The sequence below is a fragment of the Rhinoderma darwinii genome, chromosome 1 (assembly GCF_050947455.1).
Source record: "Rhinoderma darwinii isolate aRhiDar2 chromosome 1, aRhiDar2.hap1, whole genome shotgun sequence".
In the NCBI taxonomy this organism is placed as follows: Eukaryota; Metazoa; Chordata; class Amphibia; order Anura; family Rhinodermatidae; genus Rhinoderma; species Rhinoderma darwinii.
The window spans coordinates 577,543,976-577,549,975 of record NC_134687.1 but is presented as its reverse complement, the minus strand read 5'-3'; positions in this window follow the sequence as shown (position 1 = coordinate 577,549,975).

Genomic DNA, 6,000 nt, shown 5'->3' with positions numbered 1-6,000 from the left:
CGAGAGGACAGCCAGACTTTAGTCCCAGGAAGATACTGAGGCAGCTCTCTTCTCCTGGTATCTGCCTTACGCTTCATGCGATCTACCGCCAGCAAAATAGAGGACCGAGTCTGTTACCAGATTTGCAGGAAGTCCCCATATGCAGAGTCAGCGGCGGGTACCTGAGATGAAGTCGACACTGGATGTGAAACGGAGTGGAAGTGGTGGACTCACTTGTGTGGTTATTATATGAAAACTCGGCCCATGGAAGAAGCTGTACCCAGTTATCGTGCTGTGAAGAGATGAAGTGGCGGAGATAATTTTCCATGATCTGGTTCATCCTCTCAACTTGCCCATTGGACTGGGGGTGATAGGCAGAGGAAAAGTCCAAACTCACATCCAGTAGTTTACAGAGGGCTCTCCAGAACTTGGAGGTAAACTGAACCCCCCGGTCGGACACAATGTGAAGAGGTAAGCCATGCAAGCGGAAGATGTGCTGAATGAAGAAACTTGCCAGTCGAGGAGCAGAGGGTAGGCCGGTCAGCGGGATAAAATGTGCCATCTTAGAGAACCGGTCCACCACCACCCAGATGGTGTTGCATCCTGCTGAGAGAGGAACGTCCGTGACGAAGTCCATAGCGATGTGCTGCCAGGGGGCACTGGGTACAGGCAGAGGTTGAAGCAGGCCGGCAGGCTTGCTGTGAGTCTCTTTGTTAGAGGCACACACCGTGCAAGCAGACACAAAGTCCAGAACATCCTTAGGTAGCGTGGGCCACCAGAAGTGACGAGCGATCAGGTCTTGGGTTTTACGGACACCGGCGTGCCCAGCTAGTTTAGAACGGTGTCCCCAGAGGAGAATTCTTTTTCTGTCTGCCAACCGAACAAAAGTTCTCCCCGGAGGGATATTTCTAAGCTGCAGCTGCTCACAGATCCATGGCTGCGGGCGTCGGGAGGTGAGTAAACCCGACGGCCCGTGGCCATGGGTGCTACACATATCCTCTGTGGATTCAGACTTAGTCTCCGAAAATTGCGGCTGATCAAGGTTCTGCTCTCGAAAACCTTCCTGAGAACAAGCTTCTTGTTCCCCTGCAATTCCGGCTAAGGTTGCTCAGGGAGAATCATGACTCTGCACTATCTGGCCATCCAGGCATCCTGGGTACCAAGCACCTCATTTCTAGAACCTATTGGTGGCCTGGGTATCTTAAAGACGTTAAGGCCTACGTCGCCGCTTGTGAAATTTGTGCTAGATCTAAGACTCCCAGGTCCCGACCTGCTGGCTTACTAAGTTCTTTGCCCATTTCCCAGAGACCTTGGACCCATATCTCCATGGATTTTATCACCGATCTGCCTCCATCCCAAGGCAAGTCAGTGGTGTGGGTTGTAGTAGACCGCTTCAGTAAGATGTGCCACTTTGTGCCCCTCAAGAAACTACCCAATGCCAAGACGTTAGCTACCTTGTTTGTCAAACACATCCTGCGTCTCCATGGGGTTCCGGTCAATATTGTTTCTGACAGAGGGGTACAATTTGTTTCATTGTTTTGGAGCGCTTTCTGTAAGAAGCTGGACATTGATCTGTCCTTTTCCTCGGCCTTCCATCCTTAAACTAATGGCCAAACTGAGAGGACTAAACAGTCTCTAGAACAATACTTAAGGTGTTTTATCTCAGACTGTCAAAATGATTGGGTCTCCTTCATTCCCCTCGCCGAATTTTCACTTAATAACCGAGTCAGTAACTCGTCGGGGGTCTCCTCCGTTTCCCCTGGTGGTTCCAACAATCCCGAGGTAGATGTAGTTAATGGGGAACTGTTCAGAAGAACCTTGAGGCATCCCAGAGCATCCAAAAGACTCAGGCAGATAAAAGACATTCGGGGATCTCGTGTCGGGGATCTCGTGTGACTGTCTTCTAAAAATTTGCGCCTTAAAGTTCCGTCCAAGAAATGTACTCCCCGGTATATAGGGCCGTACAAAATCAGTGAGGTCCTTAACGCTGTCTCCTTCCGGCAGGAGCTACCCCCGTCTTTTCAGATACACAATGTGTTCCATGCCTCCCTATTGAAAAGCTGCTCCCCGTCCTTGGCTACATCGAAGAAACCTCCGGTCCCTGTTCTCACTCCAGATGGGGTAGAATTTGAGGTAGCCAAGATTGTGGACAGCAGGATGGTCCAAGGCTCCCTCCAGTACCTGTTCCATTGGAAAGGATACGGGCCTGAGGAGAGGACTTGGGTACCCGCCCGGGATGTTCACGCCGGTATATTTCTCAGGAAGTTCCATCTTCCGTTCCCCAACAAGCCATGTCCACCTAGGAAGGGTGGAAGAGTCCAGTGGCCCCTCATAAAAGGAGGGGGGGACTGTAAAGGGTTTGCCAGACACCGGTTCTGTGTCGACGCCCGGGGTTAATCAGCCTTCATCAGCTCCAAGGCCTGCTAGAGTGACACTATCTGTTACCACTCAGGCTAGTAGGCTGAGGAGAGGGAGAACCTATCACAGCCTGGCCTGACGGTTGTAGCTCCCGCCCTTTGTCTATTTATACCCTCACTTGCAGTTGTTCCTAGCCTGTGATTGTCTTGTTTCCTGGCTCTGCGTTTCCTGCTATTTTCCTGATTGACCGCTGTTTCATATTGACCCTGACCTGACTTACGATTCTCCTGCTCTGATTTTGCTACTACGTATTCTCCTGGTTTGACTCGGCTCGTTCACTCTGCCTGTTGCTCACGGTGTTGCCGTGGGCAACTGCCCCAACTTCCCCCTTTGCTTCTGTGTGCCCTCGTCTTATGTTGTCTGTCTTGCACCTATTGAGCGTAGGGACCGTCGCCCAGTTGTACGCCGTCGCTTAGGACGGGCCGTGCAAGTAGGCAGGGACTGAGTTGCGGGTAGACTAGGGCTCACCTGTCCGTCTCCCTACCCCGATTCATTACAGGCATGCCAGAGAAGGTTGTGGCTATATTGGTCTGTGCCAGAAGGCCCTCTACCTCTAAAAGCATATTCCAGGATCTGGAAAAAAATGTGCCTATTGGTGCTTGTCAAATAATAAGCTTCCCTCGGCCTTGCCTTCAGTACTTCAATTCCTCCAGGAAGGATACGATAAGGGCTTAAAAGTCAATACATTAAAGTTCATTTTCCTGCAATCAACTCCCTTTCTGAATTCATTTTTTCTAAAGATCAGTTGGTTAGCAGATTCTTCAGGGCAATTAAGCTCCTCGGACATCCTATAAAATCTCCAGTGGCCTCATGGGATCTGAGTATCGTTCTTCGATGTTTATCTGCTCATCCTTTTGAACCCATCCAAGATATAAGCCACAAATTCCTTATAAGGAAAACATTGTTCTTAGTGGCCATTTCTTCAGCTTAAAGGGTAGGAGAACTCCAAGCTCTCTCGTCTAGGGATCTTTACCTTAAAATCAGGCCAGATTGCCTTATTTTGAGAACTGTGCCGCGAATCCTACCAAAAGTTCCATCAACTAATAATATCAATCAAGAGATTTTTCTTCCTACCATGCCTCCAGATCATCCGGCCCTTCCTCTGGATGTAAAAAGGTTAGTCCTTTCTTACTTAGATAAGTGCCGCACCTTCAGAAGGTCAGAGTTACACTTTCTTCAGTTCCAAGGTCCTCGTAAGGGGGAGAAGGCTTCTAAGTTGTCTCTTAATCATTGGATTGGAAATGTAATTTCTTTCTCTTATACTCAAGCTAACTTAACGTTTCCTTCTGACCTAAGGGCACATTCGACTAGGGTCCTAGCAATGTCCTGGGCTGAAAGGCTTAGAACATAAACAGCAATTTCTCATATTTTTAAGAAAATTTCAAAAGCCTTTTTTTAAGGTACCTGTTCGGTTCCGAAGTGGCTTTGAGGGGCCTATGTATTAGAAACCCCCATAAAACCCCCCATTTTGAAAACTAGACCCCTCAAAGTATTCAAAACAGCATTTAGAACGTTTTTTTAACCCTTTAGGAATTTCACAGGAATTAAAGTAAAGTGGAGGTGAAATTTGCAAATTTCATTTTTCTTGCTGAATTTCAATTTTATTAAAAAAAAATTCTGTAACACAGAAAGTTTTACCAGAGAAACACTACTAAATATGTATTGTCCAGATTCTGCAGTTTTTAGAAATGTCCCACATGTGGCTCTAGTGCGCTCGTGGACTAAAACACAAGCCCTAGAAGCAAAGAAGCACCTAGTGCATTTTGAGGCCTCTTTTTTATTAGAATATATTTTAGGCAGCATGCCAGGTTTAAAGAGGTGTTGAGGTGCCAAAACAGTAGGAATCCCCCAAAAGTGACCCCATTTTGGAAACTACACCCCTCAAGGAATTGATTTATGGCTGTTGTGACCATTTTGACCGCACAGATTTGAATTGGGCTGTGAAATTAAAAAAATGATTTTTTTTCCAATAAGATGTCATTTTTGATCAAAATTTCTTATTTTCACAGGGAACAAAATACCCCATTTTGTTTCCCAATTTGTCCTGAGTGCGGCAATACCCCATTTGTGGTGTTAAACTGCCGTTTGGGCCCATGGGAGGTCTCAGAAGGAAAGGACCACCATTTGGCCTACTGGAGCTTTTCTGGTGCGAAGTCATGTATGGTGAAGCCCCTGAGGTACCAGTACAGTTGAAACCCCCGAGAAGTGACCTCATTTTAAAAACTACACCCCTTAAGACATTCATCTAGAGGTGTAGTTAGCATTTTTACTCCACAGGTACTGTGTAAAAGATAATGCGCAGCAGATGGTGCAGAGTGAGATTTGCCACTTTTTTCTATATATATGCCATGTCAGTTTCCAATATATTGTGCCCAGCATGTGCCACTGGAGATATACACCCCATAAACTGTAATGTGGGTTCTCCCGGGTACGGCAATACACTACATGTGGCTGTTATTAGCTGCTTGGGCACACGGCAGGGCCCAGAAGGGAAGGACCACCATTTGGCCTACTGGAGCTTTTCTGGTGCTAAGTCATGTATGCAGAAGCCCCTGAGGTACCAGTACAGTTGAAACCCCCGAGAAGTGACCCCATTTTAAAATCTACACCCCTTAAGACATTCATCTAGAGGTGTAATTAGCATTTTGACCCCCACAGGTATTGTATAAAAGGTAATGCGCAGCAGATGGTGCAGTGTGAGATTTGCAATTTTCTATATATCTATGCAATTTTAGTGTCCAATATATTGTGCCCAGCATGCGCCACCAGAGATATACACCCCATAAACTGTAATGTGGGTTCTCCTGGGTACGGCAATACCCTACATGTGGCTTTTATCAGCTGCCTAGGCACACAGCAGGGCTCAAAAGCCAAAGATGAGGGGGATAAGCTGTGCGGAGTACATCAGGGTAGATGAAAAATCTAAGGGATGTATGGTAAATTTTAAAAACTTTCATACAGAGCCCTGGTTTTTCGGGACACGTGTCACATTGATATATTTTGATTCCTCCCTTATCCCCCTCTTTATAGCAGACTTTGCACCTCTTTTGACTTTTTCCCTTCTTGACAGTTTGGGGAACTTCTTCTGGAAAGTGTTGCCCTGGTACGATGCGTGTGGCCTCGCTTCCAGAAGTACTGGATGCCCCCCCTTCCTGGTCCCTAAAGATTAGGTTCTTGATGTGCACGGCCAGCTTCTTATACCACACCGCATGGCACTGTAGGGCTTCAGGACTTTATCTGACACGTCCACCCCTCCCATGTACCTATTGTAGTCCAGGATGCAGTCTGGTTTGGGGGTCTCTGTAACGGTACATGGGTACTGGTGTGGTCATGTATTGTTGTCAACACAAGGACATCTCTCTTGTCTTGTACGTGATACACAATATGTTGCTGCTAGAATGTGCCCTGCTCTCACCCCTTCTGAGTGTTTGCACAAGCAGAGTCTTAGGGAGGCCTCTCAGATTTCTTCTACCAGTGCCGCATGCCGCAGGACTTCTGGAAGCGAGGCACTTGAAGAGCGGGACGCTGGTATAAAAATTATCCAGGTAGAGGTGGTAACCCTGGTCCAGCTGTGGGTGCACCAAATCCCACACAATTTTTGCA